Source organism: Microplitis mediator, chromosome 1 (assembly GCF_029852145.1).
Source record: "Microplitis mediator isolate UGA2020A chromosome 1, iyMicMedi2.1, whole genome shotgun sequence".
In the NCBI taxonomy this organism is placed as follows: domain Eukaryota; kingdom Metazoa; phylum Arthropoda; class Insecta; order Hymenoptera; family Braconidae; genus Microplitis; species Microplitis mediator.
The window spans coordinates 17952213-17972406 of NC_079969.1; the positions used below are offsets into that span (position 1 = coordinate 17952213).

At 31.0% G+C, this 20194-nt stretch overlaps 1 protein-coding gene across 1 annotated transcript in view; it reads right to left on the bottom strand.

The window, feature by feature from the left end:
- The window catches only part of LOC130672936 (uncharacterized), a 181972-nt gene that overhangs the window by 47129 nt on the left and 114649 nt on the right, over window positions 1-20194 (bottom strand). The gene's annotated exons all lie outside the window — the stretch shown is intronic.

Sequence of the window (20194 nt, forward strand, 5' to 3'; positions counted from 1 at the left end):
ACGGTACGTCCACCGACCTTTCTCTGCAGCATTCCACTGTAGTTGCCAACGTGCGATACTGCGATGCCGTTCTTCTGACCTGAGTTCCTTAGGGCTCAATGTGGTTGACCTCTTTCGTTGGTAAAGGTTCCGTCTTTCCTCCGCTAGCACACTGCTTCTTCTGATATTGTGCGGAAGGCGCTGGCTACTCTTACAGCACTCAGACGGTATATTGATCCAGCCTTTCTCCACGATTTTTGTAACTCCAGTGCGTCCGCCCAAATGGATATTTCGTAAGTAAGCACCGATGTGACTACTGATGACAGTAATAGCCTTCTGCTCTGCTTTGGGCCTCCGACGTTAGGCATCAGTCGTGCGAGACTAGCTCTCACTACTGATGCTTTAGCACTGACGTGTTTTACCTGCTGCTTGAAGTTTAGTCCGGCATCAAGCACCACGCCCAAATATCGGATATACGATTGTGATGTGATTTCTTGTTCACCGACTTTCAGCTTGATGGTCTCTACCGCTTTTCTGCTAGTACTAAGCACTGCCTCAGTCTTATGCTTCACTAGTTGGAGATTCATTGTGTCCATCCACTGCTTGACTTGTTCAACAATGCCGAACATATGGTTGATCTCGTCAAGATGTTTGGCAACGATCACTGCGGCTACACCATCCGCATACGCTACCAGTTTGACGTTTCTTGGCAGTTTCAGTCTTAACAGTCCGTCATACATCATATTCCACAGAAGTGGACCAAGAACAGAACCCTGTGGAACACCTCCGGTAATGTTGTATTGTTTTGGACCATCGTTCGTGTCATACTTTAGGACTCTATTTGTAAAAAAGCTAGCCACTATCCTACGCAGGTATACTGGTACGTTTTTTCCTTGGAGAGCTTGCATAATGCAGTCCCAATTTGCGGAATTAAAGGCGTTTTTGATGTCTAAAGTCACCACCAGGCAGTACTTTTTCGTATCACCCTTCCATCTTGTTCCTGCAATCGCCTCCTTGGCCGTGGTAACAACCAGGTTGATCGCATCCAGGGTTTATCGTCTTTTTCGGAAACCATGTTGATTATCCGCCAAGACCGGTTCCGCAAACACTTCTATCCTTTGATGGATTATACGGTCTAAGATCTTACCTGCTGTATCTAACATGCAGAGTGGACGGTAAGATGACGGCTCTTCTGTTGGTTTTTTTTCTTTAGGAAGTAGGACTAGGCGTTGTTGTTTCCACTTACGAGGAAAAGTCCCTTCTTTGAGGCATGCGTTGTAAGCGTCTGAGAATAATGTTGGTGCTGCCTTTATGATGGTCTTCAAGGCTATATTAGGGATTTCGTCAAATCCCGGCGCTTTATTATTTCCTACACGATTACAAGCTTCCAGCAGTTCCTCTTCAGTGACAGGTGGAATGTCATTCAGTTTGCCTGGCGCTAACTGATAGTCGAAACTGTATTGCTGTGGAAACAGTGCGGTGACGATTTTCCGAAGGAGTTGAGGACACGTAGGTGATGGCATTTGTTGTTTTTTCAGGTGGGTCATGACCATCTTGACACTCTTTACGAAGGGCGCTGATGTGGTCGTTCCACCAATGCACCGAAGGTCTTGGATTTATGCCACGTTTACGAGGCATACTGGCATCACAAGCATGTATTACTTTCCTCATCAGGTCCTTAGTCTGTTCTTCTGCACATCCAGTGTTTATCGGATCACTATCGAGGGCTATTAGCAATACTTCTGGGTCAAAGGATTTTACCTTCTAACCAACGCTGTTTGGTTTCTTGATTGGTCTCCTGTGGTTCTGGTTGCTTGATATTTCCCAGAATATCGCATGATGGTCGCTGGCAGTGTAGATATCCAACACTTTCCAATTGTAGTTACCTTTAGCAAGGCTATTACTGACAAAAGTGAGGTCTTCAATCGAGCTTGCGTCACCTTTGGTGTAAGTCGGCATGTCACCACTGTTGAGCAAAACTACATCCAGTGTAGTAAAGGCCTCTGGTAGTGCTTTTCCTCGGGCGTTAGTATGTTTGCTGCCCCAGTCAACTGCCCAGTGTGTGTGTGTGTGTGTGTGTGTGTGTGTGTGTGTGTGTGTGTGTGTGTGTGTGTGTGTGTGTGTGTGTGTGTGTGTGTGTGTGTGTGTGTGTGTGTGTGTGTGTGTGTGTGTGTGTGTGTGTGTGTGTGTGTGTGTGTGTGTGTGTGTGTGTGTGTGTGTGTATGTGTGTGACCGGTCTATAACTTTTTAACTAATGAACCGATTTGGATAGTTGAGGCGGCAATCGAAAGAGATTGTTGGCCCTCAACTTTTCTGGAAATTTCAGATCATTTGATCGAGCAGACTCGAAAATATTGGCGAATTCCGAAAGAAAAAAATTTTTTTTTTTAGTTTTTTAGTGATTTCTCAGAAACGACTTAAACGATCGACTTCCAAATCTAACCAGCTCTAGAACTTTACAAGCCGCGTCGAATGCCACCTCAACCATTTCAATCAGTTGATTTGTTCGAGAGATATCGTTGGCGAAAGAAGTAAGAACAAAAGGTTTTTTTCGATTATCTTTGAAGTGACTCATCCGATCAATTTAAAAATTGAATTAGCTCTAGAATTCAAGAAAACGCGCCGATTGCCACCTCAAACGTCAAAATTGGTTAATTAGTTCAAACGATATCGGCGCTGAAAAGTTAAAAAATAACATTTTATGTTATTTTTTCCAGATAAATCAAAATATAATGTGCTAAAATGTGTCTGAAATCATACCAACTCTTTCTTTTTATAGTCTTTTCCGATCATCAGATAATGTCATATAATTTGTTCCTCAGTTTTAAACATATTGTCAGCAAAAAATTAAAAAACCCAGTCTTTAATGTTTTTCTCGGATATTCCATATATTATTGCTCTGACCTAAGTCAAAACTCATTCAAATCTTGATTTCGATCACTGACATTGATTTCTGCCTCAACACATTTATTTCGGAGAACATAATCGATAATAAAAATTTAAAAGCCGCTTCTTCATTAATGATTTTCGATTCTTAACTTTTCAAACTCTAGCATCAATCGTAACTTGTTAGAGCTTGAAAAGATCATAAAAAAATGATTCCATGTAATATCATTTTTGAGCTTGAAGAGCTCGAAAATATATTCACAGTGATGTTTTCAAGCTCCTTGAGCTCGAAAACAGCGGGAAGTTTCGGGGCTGGCCCGCAGGGTCAACCGACGCCCAGATTTTTTTTTCATTATTTCACTTCACTCATATAATTTGATAAAGACTGGAACTCTTCATAAATAATTCAACTGACGTGCACATATTTGTCAGAAATCGATTTTATTTGCAATATTTTGCAATACAAAATTTCTTGGAAATAGTCCAACAAGACCAAAAGCGGGATGACAGCTAAAGAATTTCAAAGTTTCAACAATGAATTAAGTTATAAAAAACTGAGATAAAAAATTAACACAATTTTAGTCAAGTTTAATATTATATTACACACCTAGGGAAGTAAAGTAAGAAATGGCTCAGATCACATGTAATTGTTGGCTGAGGCGAAGCCGAGAGATAAGCATATTTTACAAGTCGTTTAGTAATTTCTCATATACTGGTTATGGAAAATCTCCTATAATGCAAATTAATTTTTAGTTATATTTAGTAAATTTTACTATCCCTGTTTAGTAAATTTTACTATCCCGTTTAGTAAATTTTACTGTATTAGAATAGAAAAAAATAAAATAAAATTTTTATTAGCTTTTAACTTTTTATTATTATTGCTATTATTTTGATTATTATTGTTTGTTATGTGATCTGTATTGGTGTTGGTGTCAATTTTTGTTTTTTAAAAAATCACTTGTTTCAACCGAGATTCGAACCCTGATCTCCCCCGCGCGAATCCTTTCATGTGTCTGACGGCCCGATGTCTCCTTTGAACAAAAGCTTCAGAACTTGCAATACATATTTGTATATGCTATCCCTACCAACTTTTAATTTTATCTACACGTAGTAGAATTTACTATACAGATGGTAAAGAAATATAATCGTGTCAGCAAAAAATACATTGCGTATAGTAATTTTTAATATATTGTATAGTAACAAATTCTATATTGTATTAGAAAATTTACTTTCTTAAATTTGTATTTATTAATAGTACTTATAGTAAAATTTACTATACAAATAGTAAAAAATATAATTATCTTAGCAAAAAATACATTACGTATAGTAATTTTTAATATCCCGGGAAAAAATGTTTTTATAAAATTTTACAAAAATTTAGTACTAACATTTTATAAAATTTTGTAAAATTTTATAAAGTTTTATAAAATGATTTTTTTTCCGGGATGGGTCACCCATCCAATTAATGTCCAACCTCGATGCTGCTTAACTTTTGTGATTGAAGAATCGTAGTCTGCTCCGCTCGTTTATTGGTCACTTGTAGTCTAGGAAAATTTGTGGCTGTATTTATGATTACTGATCATGAATTCTTATCAGTCATATTTCATAGTATTAATTTATAATTATATATAAAAAACAGATTTGAATAATTCAACTATCAACTGTTTAATGGACATAAAATTTTAAAATTAATTAAATTTATTGATTTTTAATGATTTATATTTTTGAATTAATGGCGAAACCTTTGAAGTTTTCCTTGAGTAATAAGGCATTAATTTTAATTGATAGTTGACAAAATAAAAGTTTAAAAACATTAAATTCAAAATTATCACATTATGTAATATATATGTATAAATATGTAAGGGTGGCGGGGGTAGGCAAAACGAGGTACTTCTAAAATTTTATTAAAAAAAATTTTTTTTCTTAAGTCTATTGTAACCATCCCAAAATTACTTTTGTAGATATAATTGAGCATTATTCTGAATTTTTTTCGTTAAACTTTTCAAGAATCGAGTGCCGGTCGAAAAATGTTAAAGACCTACGTATTATGATAAAAACTATTAGAAACTTTTTTATCTTCCTTTGCATCTAATAATTGTGTAAAATATGAAATTCTTAATATAAAAAACTTACAAAAAATTTTAATAAAATCAATCTTATTCAATATTCAGAATTTTTTTTTTCTACATTTTTCTGGGGGTACCCTGTATATATTTAGGTAACCAATTATATTTTTTATCATGTAATTTTCATATTTGTTTATCACCATATTTTGCTTGCAAAAATGAAATTTTTTTTTATGGCCATTGAAAATTTTGTCTATTTACTTTGAATTTCTAACAATTTTTATAATAATTTGTCATAAACTTTATAAAATTGTGTGAAATTTGATCAAATTTTACAAAATGCCACCCCACACTAAATGCAATAGTGACATCGAATTCTCTAAAGTTTAATGAAATATTACAAAATTGTATATAATTTTGTAAAATTTCATACAATTATATAAAATTTTATCTAATTATTACTTCCCTTTTGAGGTCTTACTTTATAAAATTATATAAATTTGCATAAGATTTCTTGAGATTGCATATGATTTTATGAAATCGTATACAACTTTATAAAATTTTATAAAATTTCATCTAAACATTACTCTTCTAAGGACTTACTTCATAAAATTATATAAAATTGTATAAGATTGTATAAAATTTTATATAATTTTATGAAATCGTATAAAACTCTATAAAATTTCATCTATATATTACTTCCCTTCTGAAGAATGACTTTATAAAATTGTATAAGATTTTATGAAATCGTATAAGACTTTATAAAGTTTCATACAATTATATCAAATTTCATTTCATTATTACATCCCTCACTAAGATCTTACTTTATAAAATTGTATAAGATTGTATAAAAATTTAAATAAATTTATGAAATTGTATAAAAATTTATACAATTTTATAAAATCTTATAAAATTTCGTACAATAATATAAAGTTTTATCTAATTATTACTTCCCTTTTAAGATCTTACCATATAACATTTTATACAATTCTATAAAATTTGATAAAATTATATGAAATTCTATAAAATTTCACTGTACAGTCTTATAAAATTGTATAAAATTTTATATAATTTTATACAATTGTGTAAAAGTTTATAAAATGTTATTAGATTTTATAAAATGTCATACGATTTTATAAAATTACATTTATTTATTCAGTTCCTTACTCAGATCTTATTTTATAAAATTTTATTGAATTTTAGAAAATTTTATAAAATTGTTGAAAAGATTACAAAATTTTACAAGATTGTATGAACTTTTATAAAATTTTGCTGTGAAATTTTATAAAATCTTACAAAATTTGATAAAATTGTATAAAATTTTATATTATTTTATAAAATTTTATAAAAACATTTTTTCCCGGGTATCTTATTATGTAATAATTACTGACTAGTAAATTTTACTCAACGTTTAGTAATAATTACAATACAGAATGTATTTTTTCTCCGTGTATAAACAATAATATACTTAAATACAATGCAAATAACAAAATCAATCATTTATTAATGTCTTTCATTTTCTAAAGTTCATTTGTATTCAAATAAATACAATTAACTTCCCCCGTCAAGTCTGTGATTCAGCATCGTGGGTAAGAGATAAGACTTTAATAATTATAATAATGAACAACAATAAAACTCTCTTCAACCCTAATCACATCTAATAGTGTTGTAAGATTTACTAGTCGGAGTACTAATGCCCTGTTTAGAGAATCTCATAGAATCGATAGATTGTCATAAATTCCCATAGAGATTTTATGAGAATAAATGAGCTCTATGAGAAGTGCTATAGTTAAATATAGGGTCTTATATATACAGCTATAAGAATCCATCGGATTTTTTAAGCAGGGTGGTCACGCGGGTGGCGCAAAAAAACCGACTAATTTTTAACTTCCCGCTAAGAAAATCGACGATTTTCGAAAAATTGGGAAGCTATTCCTAGGAAGCTATTCTGGCTTTTTTCAGAATGATGTCCGAGTGTATATGTGTGTGTGTGTGTGTAAACTCTTTGTAACTTTTTAACTAATAAATCGATTTGGGTGGTTAAGATGGCAATCAAAAGAGCTTGTTGGCCTCCAACTATCCTGAAAATTTCAGATCATTTGATCAAGTATACTCGAAAATATCGGTGAATTACGAAAAAAAAATTTTTTTTTTTTTTTTTTTTTAGTGATTTCTCAGAAACAACTTGAACGATCGACTTCAAAATCTACTCAGCTCTAGAACTTTATAAGCCGCGTCGAATACCACCTCAACCATCTCAATCGGTTAATTTGTTCGAGAGATATCGTTGGCGAAAGAAATGATAACAAACGGTTTTTTTCGATTATCTTTGAAGTGACTCATCCGATCAATTTCAAAATCTAAACAGCTTTAGAACTCAATAAAACGCGCCGATTGCCGCCTCAAACGTCAAAATCGATTGATTAGTGCAAAAGATGTCGGCGCTGAAAAGTTGAAAATATAACATTTTATGTTATTTTTTCCGGATAAATCAAAATATAATGTGCTAAAATGTGTCTGACATCATACCAACTCTTTCTCAATATAGTCTCTCTCGATCATCAGATAATGTCATGTAACTTGTTCCTTGGTTATAAACATATTGTCAGCAAAAAATTGAAAAAACCCAGTCTTTAATGTTTTTCTCGGATATTCCATATATTATTGCTTTGACCTAAGTCAAAACTCATTCAAATCTTGATTTTGATCACTGACATTGATTTCTGCCTCAACACATTTATTTCAGAGAACATAATCGATAATAAAAATTCAAAAGCCGCTTCTTCATTAATGATTTTTGATTCTTTACTTTTAAACTCTAGCATAAAACGTTACTTGTTCGATCTTGGAAAGCTCATAAAAAAATGATTGCATATAATAGCATTTTCGAGCTCGAAAATATATTTACAGTGATGTTTTCAAGCTCCTTGAGCTCGAAAACAGCGGGAAGTTTTGGAGCTGGCCCGCAGGGCCAACCGACGCCCAGATTTTTTTTTTCGATCTCTTAGAAAATTTGTTGGTTTACGATGTTTTAAGAAGCCTTTCCAAAAATCAGCTCAATAAAAAATTTTCAAGAGGTCGCTCTCGAATTTCGAAAATACCAAAAATGATGGAAATTCGGATTTTTATTTCTAAATTTTTTTCTTTCTCGTAGCAGCAATAGTTCATATTTGTAAAATCATGACTATGCTGAAAACTTCAGCCCAAAATTCAAATATTTGAACGGCGCTCGAGAATTTTGAATATTAACTGATAATATGTAACTAATAGTTTGAATTAGTTTTTATATTTTTTTATAACTCAATTATTGTTATTTTACCTAAATATCACTTTTGCATAACCAAAAATATACAGGACAATCTTAAACAATAAAATTTGGTAAGTTTTGAATAAGCGAAAAAACCTACAAATTGAATTAAAAAATAAGAAAGTATGTAAAAAACTTAATATTACTATTTCTCGGGTTGTATTTTCATTCATTGTTATGCAAATTGATGGTGAAAAAATCGAGAAGCTTTATTATTAATATTCAAGGGTCGCTCAAAAACGTCAAAAAGACAGCACTCGGAAACATTCAAAATTCTTGAGCGAGGTTTAAATATTTAAATTTTGGGCTGAAATTCTCAGCGTAGTCATGATTTCACAAATATAAACTATTGATGCCACGAGAAAGAAAAAAATTTAAAACGAAAAATCCGAATTTCGATTATTTTTGATATTTTCAAAATTCGTGAGTGACCTCTTGAAAATTTTTTATAGAGCTGATTTGTGGAGAGGCTTCTCAAAACATCGTAAACCAACAAATTTTCATGCGAGATCGAAAAAAAAAAAATAGTCGGTTTTTTTGCGCCACCCTAGTGGTCACTAATGATCACTAATAAAACATTTATCAATACTAATTAAATTTCAGTAGTGTTCATTAGTTTTTTTCCGTAAGGGTGCCAAGTTTCTTATCAAGGCTAGATTAGGATAGTATCATTAAAAAAGAAAAGTTATTTGCCGTCGGACAAATCTGACGAGTTCCTTATCAGAACCACATTAAAATAGTGAAATATCCCGATTCTGGCCTTATCTGGTATAAGGTTCACCTGATATAGCCCTTGATGAATCTTCATAAACATTCTAATGTTATGCTTTTGTGCTGGTTCGGCTATGTGCTGTCGTGTAAATATGCCGAGGGAGTGAATACTCAGCGTGGAGCGGGACTTTTCACCAAATGGTGGTGGTGCGGACACCGTACAGCTATATGGTGCGGCCGTGAAAAAAATTAAATTTTTTGTATTTAATAATATAAATTTAAATTTTCTTGAGATTTAAGTATTTACCATATATAACAGGGCTAAGCTGCTACTCTGGTCGTCCTTTTTAAGGGCGCCACTGGAAGTAATAACGGCCTTCCAGAGCCGGATCTTAGATCGTCAGGGTCGGTGTAATTTTGGTTAATTGTAAGAGAAGGAAGAGGAAGGATAATTTATAAATAAATCAATATAATTTTAACGTTCACTTTTATACCTTTTTATTCATTTAAACCTTTTTAACTTATTCTCTTATAACCTTTGTACCTTATAAACCTTTTTAAACCTTATAATTATATACCTTAATAAACCTTATAACCTTTTTATAAACCTTATTTTATCATAAACTTTTTATTTTATAAACCTTTTATTATAACCTTTATTTTAACCTTTTTATATAACCTTTATTTTAAATCTTTTATATAAACCTTTATTTTAAATCTTTTATATAAACCTTTATTTTAATTATGACCCACAATATTTTCTTTAACCAATTTTAATAACCCGCAAAATTAAATATAGCCGTTACCTTTGGCCTATCACACACACTTTAATAAATTTACAATAATAATTAACCCGCAATTATTTATTTCCTTATTTCACACACTCATTTATTCAGTCCCCTGGACTATTACACACTCACACTCAATTTTATATATTTTGAACCGAATGGCGTCTCGCCATAGACTAGTTCTCCCACTACTACTTTTCCTTTTCAATAATTAAATTAATTAATTAAATGTTGAATTAAAAAGATTGATTTAATTAATTAATTGTTTATTTTAATTATATTATTAATTCCCTTACGTGTTTAAATTTTATTTTTCGATAACTTTTCCCGAAACTTTTATCAACGTTTCTTTCCTTCAAATACTCGATTATTTTATTAACGATTCCATTCTTAAATTTCCCTTTTTCCGTTTAATTCATTTATTTATTTCACTTAATTTATTTATTTATTTAATTAATTCTTTTATTTAATTTAATTTCCTTAATTAATAATTTTACTTGTCACTACCGGTGACCTTGACTACGAAATCTTCTAAATTTTCCCGAGACACTCTTTTACTTTATATAAATTAATTTTCTTAATTTTGTTTTATTTTCGGATAATTTAATTTAATAATTAATAAATTTCTCGACTAGAATATGGACTAGACCCGATAACTTCCGGTGCGTGGGTTACACGATCTACCTGGAAATTTCTAGAACATTTCCGGCGAACTGCCTGGAAATATTTTACTACGCAATAGCTCCGGCAGCCTGCCTGGAGTCACTTGATTTAATTAATTTATATATTTTAATTCTAGCCGATTCCTTAATTTTAATTTCCCAAATTAATTTCGACACGACGATACCTGATATACGACTAAATACTTAATAAATATTTCCGGCTTTCGGCCTGGAATAAATTTATATAAATACCTTTACACAATTAAATTTTCGCTGTTTTGTCCTCGTCGTTTTTCGTCTGGTATCTGGTCCTGGGTCTTTATGTATTTCTTTTGTCCTCTCCTCAATGTTTTCTGTCTCGTTCTGTCCGGTCTTTGTCCTCTCGCTCTCTTTCTCTCGCCAAAACTCTCGTTCTCTCCTTCACCTGCTTTTATAATTTAATTAGCGTGGATGATGGCGTCCGTTGATCGTTGAAACTCAATTTGTGCGTCTGGTCAGTTTGGTCGTTCCGGTAACAAGTGTCGCTTCGCTTCCGTCTTCCCGATTATAACATCCGACCCCCCCCCCGCATGGCTTCGGGAATCTTCGGACTACCGACACTTCTACTTAATTCTAATTGGGGACTGACAGACGAGCCTCCAATTTTCACTCCCCGGTCGACTAGTCGCAACCTACGCGGATAACCCTGGGTGGTATTGCAACTATATCGACGGTGTGAACAATAGATTTTATTTTGAATTTATTTGAACGCGGTAAATTCAATTTACCCCGTTACACATACATCATAGGAATTATTATCATAATATGTGTTAACGGTTACAATAGTGACATAAGAAATATTGCTATAATTTTATATGAACTGTTTCGCCATTGTATAGGAATGAAATTCAAATAGATAGAAATGATTATCATAATTTGTATGGGTATCGTTGTCTAATCGAGAATTTAAAAAAACCTGCTATTATACGATATGGGAACCATTCCCATAATATAATGTAATTGTTACCATAAATTAATCTCCGGGTAAAAAGTCCCACTGATATTAGTTGATCCTGCTTTACTGAACTAGCAATGTAAATTTTGATGGAAAATTTTCTTCGTAGACTATGTGATTTAAAAAAACTCCAAGCTATATCAAAACTGTTTTAAGTTTCGATTAAGAACTATGAACTATTATCCTACATGGAAAGATTGGAGCCTGACTGATTACTGTTCTGCACTTGACGCAGTACGGTGCTGGAAAAAAAGGCCCGATTGTGGTGCAGCACCACACTGATTGCTGTGCGGAACCTGACTAAGTGATATGCGCACACGATTCAGTCAGGTCGTGCACAGTAATCAGTGTGATGCTGCACCACAATCGAGTATTTTTTCCAACACCATACTGAGTCAAGTGCAGAACAGTAATCAGTCAGGTTCCAATCTTCCGGTGTATAAAACAAAAATCTAAAATGAAAATCTAAAAAGGTTACATCTTCCATCTTCATTCAATGATTTATTAACTATCAATTTATGTACTACATAATTTAATTGACACTCATTGACTCCTTTAATATTTAGATACATATCTATTTCAACACGTTAACTCACTCTATATTATATTTACAAAAATAAGAAAAAAATAAAAAAATTGAAAAATCAATATTAATAATAACAAGAATAATAATAATAATGAATATTTCTTGTTTTTACCCATCAATTGCAATTATCAGCAATAAATAACAAGAATGATAAATGCCAGATGGCTAGTAGGTAGTAGATAATATAGAACTATATAAGCAGTAGTTGATATTTAAATGTAATTTCATTTAATTATTATAGTTAAACCACTAATTTATAGTATGCTAAATCGAAAAGATGTCACGAAACCCATGTCGGCTATACTCTGTTTTAGATCATGCGTGACTTGATAATTCGATAATACCGAATGTATTATTTATTTTCCAAGTCTGCTAAGTCTGCAAAAAAAAATAACCAAAAAGTAATAAAAAATGTAAATAAATAAAATTAAATAAATAATAATATAAGTAACGGTGGTAAGTTTTAGTAGGTCATTCAATGATTCAATGTAAGAAATTATGAGTAATACAAATACTAGAGTATAATACTTATGTACATATATATATATATATATATATATATATATATATATATATATATATATATATATATATATATATATATATATATATATATATATATATATATATATATATATATGTATATAAGTACTATCATATGTAAAGATGCAGTGTGACCTTATTTATACTTTTTGTCATTTCTTATTTATCAAGTGACTACGACTAATCGAACAAAGAAGTGAGCATATATTTATTTATTTATTGTTTTTTATACATCTACTTCGTAATAGATGAGATTAGTTTATAATTGACGCATTAGAGTACGAAAAGTTGGTTTTTTTTATTTTTTCGAATAAGAGATAGTTGAGAAAACATATGGAGTAGTTTTGTATTTTGTTAAAAGATCTCCCACACGTCCGCTAATGATTGTCATAAGAGTATTTGAATAGTGTAATGCACACGTGCGACGTATGTTGAGCAGTACAAAGTGCGAAGCGCAATTACCATGAGTTTATCTTACCCTGTGAATCATTCTATGATCAACGCTGTCTTTTACTTGCTATTTAGATTCAGTTCTTTCTTTGTAATTATTGTCGTGTATTTGTTTTTAGATTTTTCTTTTGTTTTCTTAAGACGGTTCCTATTAATTATTTATTGTTTTTTTTTATTTGAATAAGAAATAATTTAACTTAATATTAAGTATCAATTTTTCGTTAAAAAATATTTTTCACGTCAATTGATGATTAATGAAGGAATATTATTTATTGGAACATCCTGAACTTTCTTAGAATGGTTTTAAATCGTCAATTAATTTACAAAAATTTCAAACGCGCGGATATTTTGTTTGCGTTTACTCCAATTTTTTTTTTTTTTTTTTAATTATTTTTTACTTTTGTTTTTTATTTATAAACAAGCATTTAGCATGGGAAACGGCAGTAAATTTCTCTTTATTAACTCATTTCAAAATTTTAAGATAAAACTAAAGTAAAAATCAATTTTTTAGGACATTTTTTATGGGTTTCGAAGTCAAATAATGTTAAACGTAGAATAATGGAATTTTGGTTATAACTTAGAAAACAATTATGTAACTTTAAACCTCTGTCAAAATTGGAAGAATTATTATAAGAAACCGCATAAAACAGGGAAAATATACCCTATCAGAAAAATCCATGTGGATTCCTATGGTTTCCCATAGGAATCCATATAGGATAGTATGGATTTATATAAGAACCCATATAGGAAACCATGGGTTTCTGGATTTCTATATGGGACATCCACATGGGAAACTATGGGTACCTGGATTTTCATACAAGAACTTCACAAAGGAAATTCAGTAATGTACCTGAAGTTCTGAACGTTCGTATACTTATTATGAATTCAAGACTATTCCTGTGACTACAACAGGAATGAACCTGTGGTCGCAACAAGTATAGATTTGTGACTACACCAAGATTATTTCTGTGACTGCGACAGGAATAGGTCTGTAGCAGCAACAGGACTGATCTTGTAACTGTAAGAAGGCGCGTCCTGTTGCAGCAACAAACTCATGCTACAGGATCTATTCCTGTAGCAGCAACAGTTCATTTTTTCCGTGTACTTATTAAAATTTTACTATCAACACATCAAAAGAAGTATAACTTTAAAATGTACAAGAGCTTAAAAAAAACAGAAGAGGGCAATTTGATATTATAATTTAGAAAAATAAATGACAAAAACTAATTTCGCAAATAATACTTACATAAAAACTATATAGTAATTCCAGTAAACCCCAATGTAACCACCAAACACGTTTTAGCCGTAAGTTTATCCTACCTGTCAAGTCACGTAGACCGTAAATTATCCCGATCGTAAATAGGCCCCGGACGATTTTCTCAATATTACTCGGTGCAATAATACCCATGGCATTTATTGCTTACTTATTTTTTACTTCAATACTTATTATTATTATTGTTATAAAAATTGTTTTTTTCATTATTATTGTGCTACTTATCCTAATAATTTCAATTTAAATTAAATGAACTAATAATTAATAAAAATATGTATTAATTTGATATCAGCAATCAACTACGGAGATGAGTAATTAAAATGATGAATTAGTCTTGAGATTGGCAATAACTTTTAACTCAGATCACGTAACGAAAACTTTGCGACAGGTCTATTCGAACAAGAAATACAAAAAAAAAGTAAAGAAAATAATAATAATAATAATAATTAAACAAGCGATTACTGGTGGTGATAGTTGTCGTTTCTCATCGGACAGGATAAAAGCGATCGGTGCACGTGCACGTGCGAATCTTGTCATATGGCTCGTACTGTCTTTGGCTGTGGTTACTTTGCATTTATTTACATGTATATTTACACTTAATATACATAAATTATTTAACATGAATCTTATTTCTAATCGATATTGATGAATTGATATATTTATACCCAATTATCTGATATTATCACTTAATTCAAAATATTATCAATGATTTTATGTACGAAGAAAAAACGGATTTTTAGGCGCAATAAATGTTTTGCATTATGGATAAAAAATAAAAATTTTTTTAGTATTCTAATGCAAGATATATTTTCTCGGCTCAAAAAATTTTGCTTTCAATCCACGATAAAAAAAATTTCTTGGAACGAATAAAAGCTTTTTGCACCAAGAAGTCTTTTTTTTTATGTAAATAAATATCGAGTTAGTGAGTGTCATTATATAAAATAAATATATTTTATTGTTTCAAATAACAGTGAAAGTGAAAAAAAAAGTCGAAGAAAAATAAAATTGAACCAAGTTTTTCGTGTTCAAATTTTTTTTATACATTTTTTTATCTTTTTCTACATTTACTTAGTAACTAACGCAAAAATAGAAGCGAGGTAAAAAAAAATTATTTTTTCATTTTGATGATGATTACACGACAAAAGAAACAAAACTCGTTTCTTTAATTGTTTTGCAAAACTTTGATCAATTACCCCCGAAAAACAGTTCGATACATCAATTTGAAAATTTTCAGGGTTAATGGGGGGTGCATTAAGCTAAAAAATACAAGGTAACATTAGTTTTTTCATCGAGATTTATTTCCAAAGTAGCGGTTGATTTACTAAAAAAAAACCGAAAAAAAAGTTTTTTTTGAACTTCCTTCTAACGGATGCTAAAAATAAAAAAAAACTTTTCCAAGAAATGATGAACGGGTCTTGTAGGAAATTTATTCAAGTTTCTAACGCCGCCCTCCAAGTTACTGTGTGATCAGTGATACCTGAAATATCGATGATTAAAACTAAAAGGATCATTTTTCGTTTAAAAGCTTATATCCCAGCGACAAGTTCGTATACCAAATTCCGAAAAAATGCAAATTAAAGCTGAATAAATTTGCTAACCGACCTATGCATTTTTCTAGATGGAAAATCTTTCCACAGCCCGTGGACTCTTTAAAGGAATAAAAAAAATTTAGAAAATTTTTGTCTTGCGGTATTTTTCATGTTTGCGAAAGAGCCGTAACTGTAAAAGAAATCTAATTAAAATGCATCGAAACAAGAGATTTCAACCTATAAAATGTTTTTTTTTAAATTTTGATACGATTATTTTTCACAAAGTTACAGCCTTGCATAAATCACTAAATCATTTCTAAAATTTTCCTGTTTCTTTAATTTTTGGCATAGGTGTATCCATATTCATTTTGTCATGGGCCTTCAACCAGTGCTGCGCCCAGACGGCTTTTTTTCTGTTTTTCTCTATTTTTTCAACCACATATTGACTTAAATAATGATATGACAATATTGAAAATAATTATTAAAGCTGAGCCAAAAACTGTCGATGACATCTAGCAGACTATTTATATTAAATCCAACTTAATACATAGTAACCAATATAATTATAAATAAGTTTTGAAATAAAAAAAAAATATTGAGTAGTTATCTCTATTGATTATTACGCCGCTGTAGAGGCGTGTGATGGTAGAATAATGATTATTTAAATGATAAATGATCCGAAGTAATTGATCGTGTATGTCACCTACGTTTCTATTTGCTTAGTAATGATGATTATCTTTTGTGTTTTCTAAATGAGATTTTCGAGGAAATAAATTGGAAGGATTTGACGATTATTTTTTTTTATAGTAGGTAAAAACGTGACTAAACTTTATAAAGAGTAGTTGTGTGAAAAAGGTCACGGTTGAATTTATGGAAACTCTACCTTACACCTGATTTTTTGTTGTTATTTAGTTTTATTTGTATTTTTTTTTTTTTTTTTTAATCTTTGCAACTATGTCGATCAATATATTTAATTATCATTCAATTATTTAAAAACCCGGAAAAAACAAATTATGCGTAGCCATATACGACTACCCTTACAAAAAATTATAGATCTGCGATACATTGGTGGTAGATCTATCCGAGATCAATGAGAAGACTACCATCGATCTGTAATAGATCTATAAGAGGTCTCATTATTCAAGCCAAATCACAGTAGAAAGAAGCTCGAGGGTAAATCATAGATGTATGATAGATTTGTTATGAAGATCTGTGGTAGTCATACCACAGATCTATCAGAAAGCTGTCACGGTGGATCTGGTAGAAATTAGTCATAAACATCAATCGTAAGTCTCTTAAAGCTCTAGCTTAGATTGGTGGTTTATTTTACAAATATCAGTTGAAAGTATCGCATTGCAGGTGCTATTAGAGCCTAAAGATCTTCATATTCTTTTCGGGTACCCGATAATCCTATGCACGTAAAAAAAATATTTGGTTTTGGTTAGACAATGGTTTTTTATTTAAAAATCTAAAGACACTGATCTCACTCATGTTGTCGCTGTTATGATTTCTGAGATTGGGCGTCTAAAAATATTTTGCAACGAAAAAAATTTGTATTTATGCTTATTTATAGAAATACAAAAACAAACGAAATGTTTGCAAAAACGTTCCAATAAAAATCTATCGACTTATAAAAAATATGAAAAACTTTTTTTCTGAAAACTTTTTGGTCAATCTTTTTTACTTCAAAAAATACTTGAAATAAAGAGAGAAATTATCCAATATTAATTTTTCTAGGTGTAAGTTGGCTGATTCGACAAAGCACAATTTTATACGCACTCATGCCTTTGAAACTGATCCATCAGAAAGTTGTGTCAGATTTGCGGTTGATTTATGTCTTTCTAAAACAGTTCAATTATGGGATCGTTATTCGAAATAACCTAGTTTTTTTATGAAAATTTACCCGAACATTTCATTCAAATTAATTTATACTATCATCATTTTTTCAGTTTATTAAAAATAAAAAAAGACAGTTGTCTCCCCGGAGAAGCTGATCATAGACCTCTTATAAATCTATCACAGATCGATGGTAGACTTCTCATTGATCTCGGATAGATCTACCACCAATCCATCGCAGATCTATCATTTTTTGTACGGGATATATATGGAGCATATGCGACCATATATAGAGACTACATGGCCATATATTAGCATATATACTTGTTGAACGATTCCATACATGACTATGTACAACCATATATAGTCATATATAAAAGTGCACCATTTATTTTTACATTGCCTTACATATTATTTAGGGTCATGTATGGCTTGATCAGGACATTGTCATATATGGACATAAAAATTTTTCGGATAGTTCCATATATAGTACACGGAAAAAAAAGAACTGTTGGCGCAACAGGACCTGGCCCTGTGGTAGCAACAGGACTTAGTCATGATGCAGCAACAGGACTTAGTCATATTGCAGCAACAGGAAAGTCCTGTTGCAGTCACAGGAATATTCCTGTTACAGCCACAGGAATATTCCTGTTGCAGCCACAGGATTATTCCTGTTGCATCCACAAAAATAGTCTTGAATTCATAATGAGTATAATATATATATTTAATTATATATATATCAATAGGGGAAAGGGGGGGGAGGGAATGAGTCCCCCAAAATTTTTAACATGAAAAGTGTTTGGGGCGGGCGAGGGGCCAAATGGGACACTGAGGCAAAATGGTCCCTCAGAATTTTTCACATGAAAAGTGTTAGGGGGGGGGGGGGTAAAATGGGCTGCCTAGACTTCGAAAACCTACGAATATTTTTTAGCCGAACGGGTTTCTAAAATTTTTTTAACAGAAATGATTAAAGAATTATGATAAGGGGCAAACTAGGTCACGACTTCAACAACATTACTAGCTAAAATTCAATTTTTTCGAATTAATCGAATAGTAATCCAACAGAAAACTTTGAATCAAGTTATTTTAAGGTCCAAATCTCTACTATCAACTCTTTTTTATACTAAATACATAGAAAAAAGTTTCAAAATATAAAACGAGCGAGAAACATACAATTAATTTTGTTGGGGGGCCCGTTTTACCCAACTATTCAAGATTTTTCATTTTGATAGACACAGCAAGATAATACTAAAAACTCAGCAGAACGAAAAAAAAAATTGCAACAAACTGAAAAACTTGCATTATGAACATTTTTTGAGGGGATCCGTTTTGCCCCGCATTTTTTAATTTTTTATTTTTAATGGACAGAATAAATGACAGTCAAATACTTGGCAAGGGAGTAAAAAAAAGTAAAACAAGTAAAAAAACTGAGGATTTGAAAATTTTTTTACTTAAGCAGCCCATGTTGCCTCCCCTTCTCCTAAATATATTTATATAAATTAAGAAATATAAATTAGATTATTCTTTAAATTATTATTAATAATTCAGTTATTGTTAGTATTCATTTAATCATTAATTAATAATTATTATGTTGGTTAATAACAATTTACTAAATGCTAATTTAATATGAATATTAACGAATGATAAATCTCATTCATTAAATGTTAAAATTAATTTTATTAATTACTCCCGAAATTTTCGAAATGTGAAATTTTTTAAAAACTAATTATTATTATTATTATTATTATTATAATAAAAATCGAATTTTTTTTTATTATTGAATTTTTACCGCCAAACAATTTTAAACCAATTACTTTTAATTCAATTACGCATGCGCAGAAGATAGAGATGCTTTACTTCACGAATTCAAATTAGAGACATACTGAACCGGAAGTAAAGATAGCTGATTAGTGTTGATTAAAACAATCAACGTGTGTTGTCAACAAAGTTGTGATCAGTTGGTATTGTTCTAATGTGCATTGTGTTTATTGTCAAAAAATATTTTTATGAGTTGTAATTACTTGGTTTCGTTCTAATGTGTACTGTGTCTATCGTCAAAAAATAATTTTATGAGTTGTTATTAGTTGGTATCGTTTTAATGTGTACTGTGTTTATCGTCAAAAAATATTTTTATGGTTTCTTTTGTGTTAAATAAGTTGAAGGAATGGGATTTGGAGATTTTAGAAAATAATTTTAGAGGTAAGTGTTGTTAGTTTTAATAGTTTGCGCTTCTAACCTATAAGATTTTTTAAACAGAACGTTACATATGCTCCAATAATATTATTTTATTATAGAAAATGCTGTTGATGAAGACTGTTTCTTCTGGTTAACTCCGGATGCGTTAAAAGAAATAATTCCTCAATGGGGCTGGAGAAAAAATTTGAAACTAAATATGCTACATGCAAAGAAGTAATGAATAAAAAAGATGCCGATACTTTCGCAGTTGATACTCTAACAGATACTTTTCGGAAATCTTTTGGTTCTTTGTCTCAAAATTCTACCACTAATACTTTCGAAACATCTTATCCTTCAACATCTCGTAGGCCTAATCCTCCTATTATTTTTCACACTTTACGAAGGAATC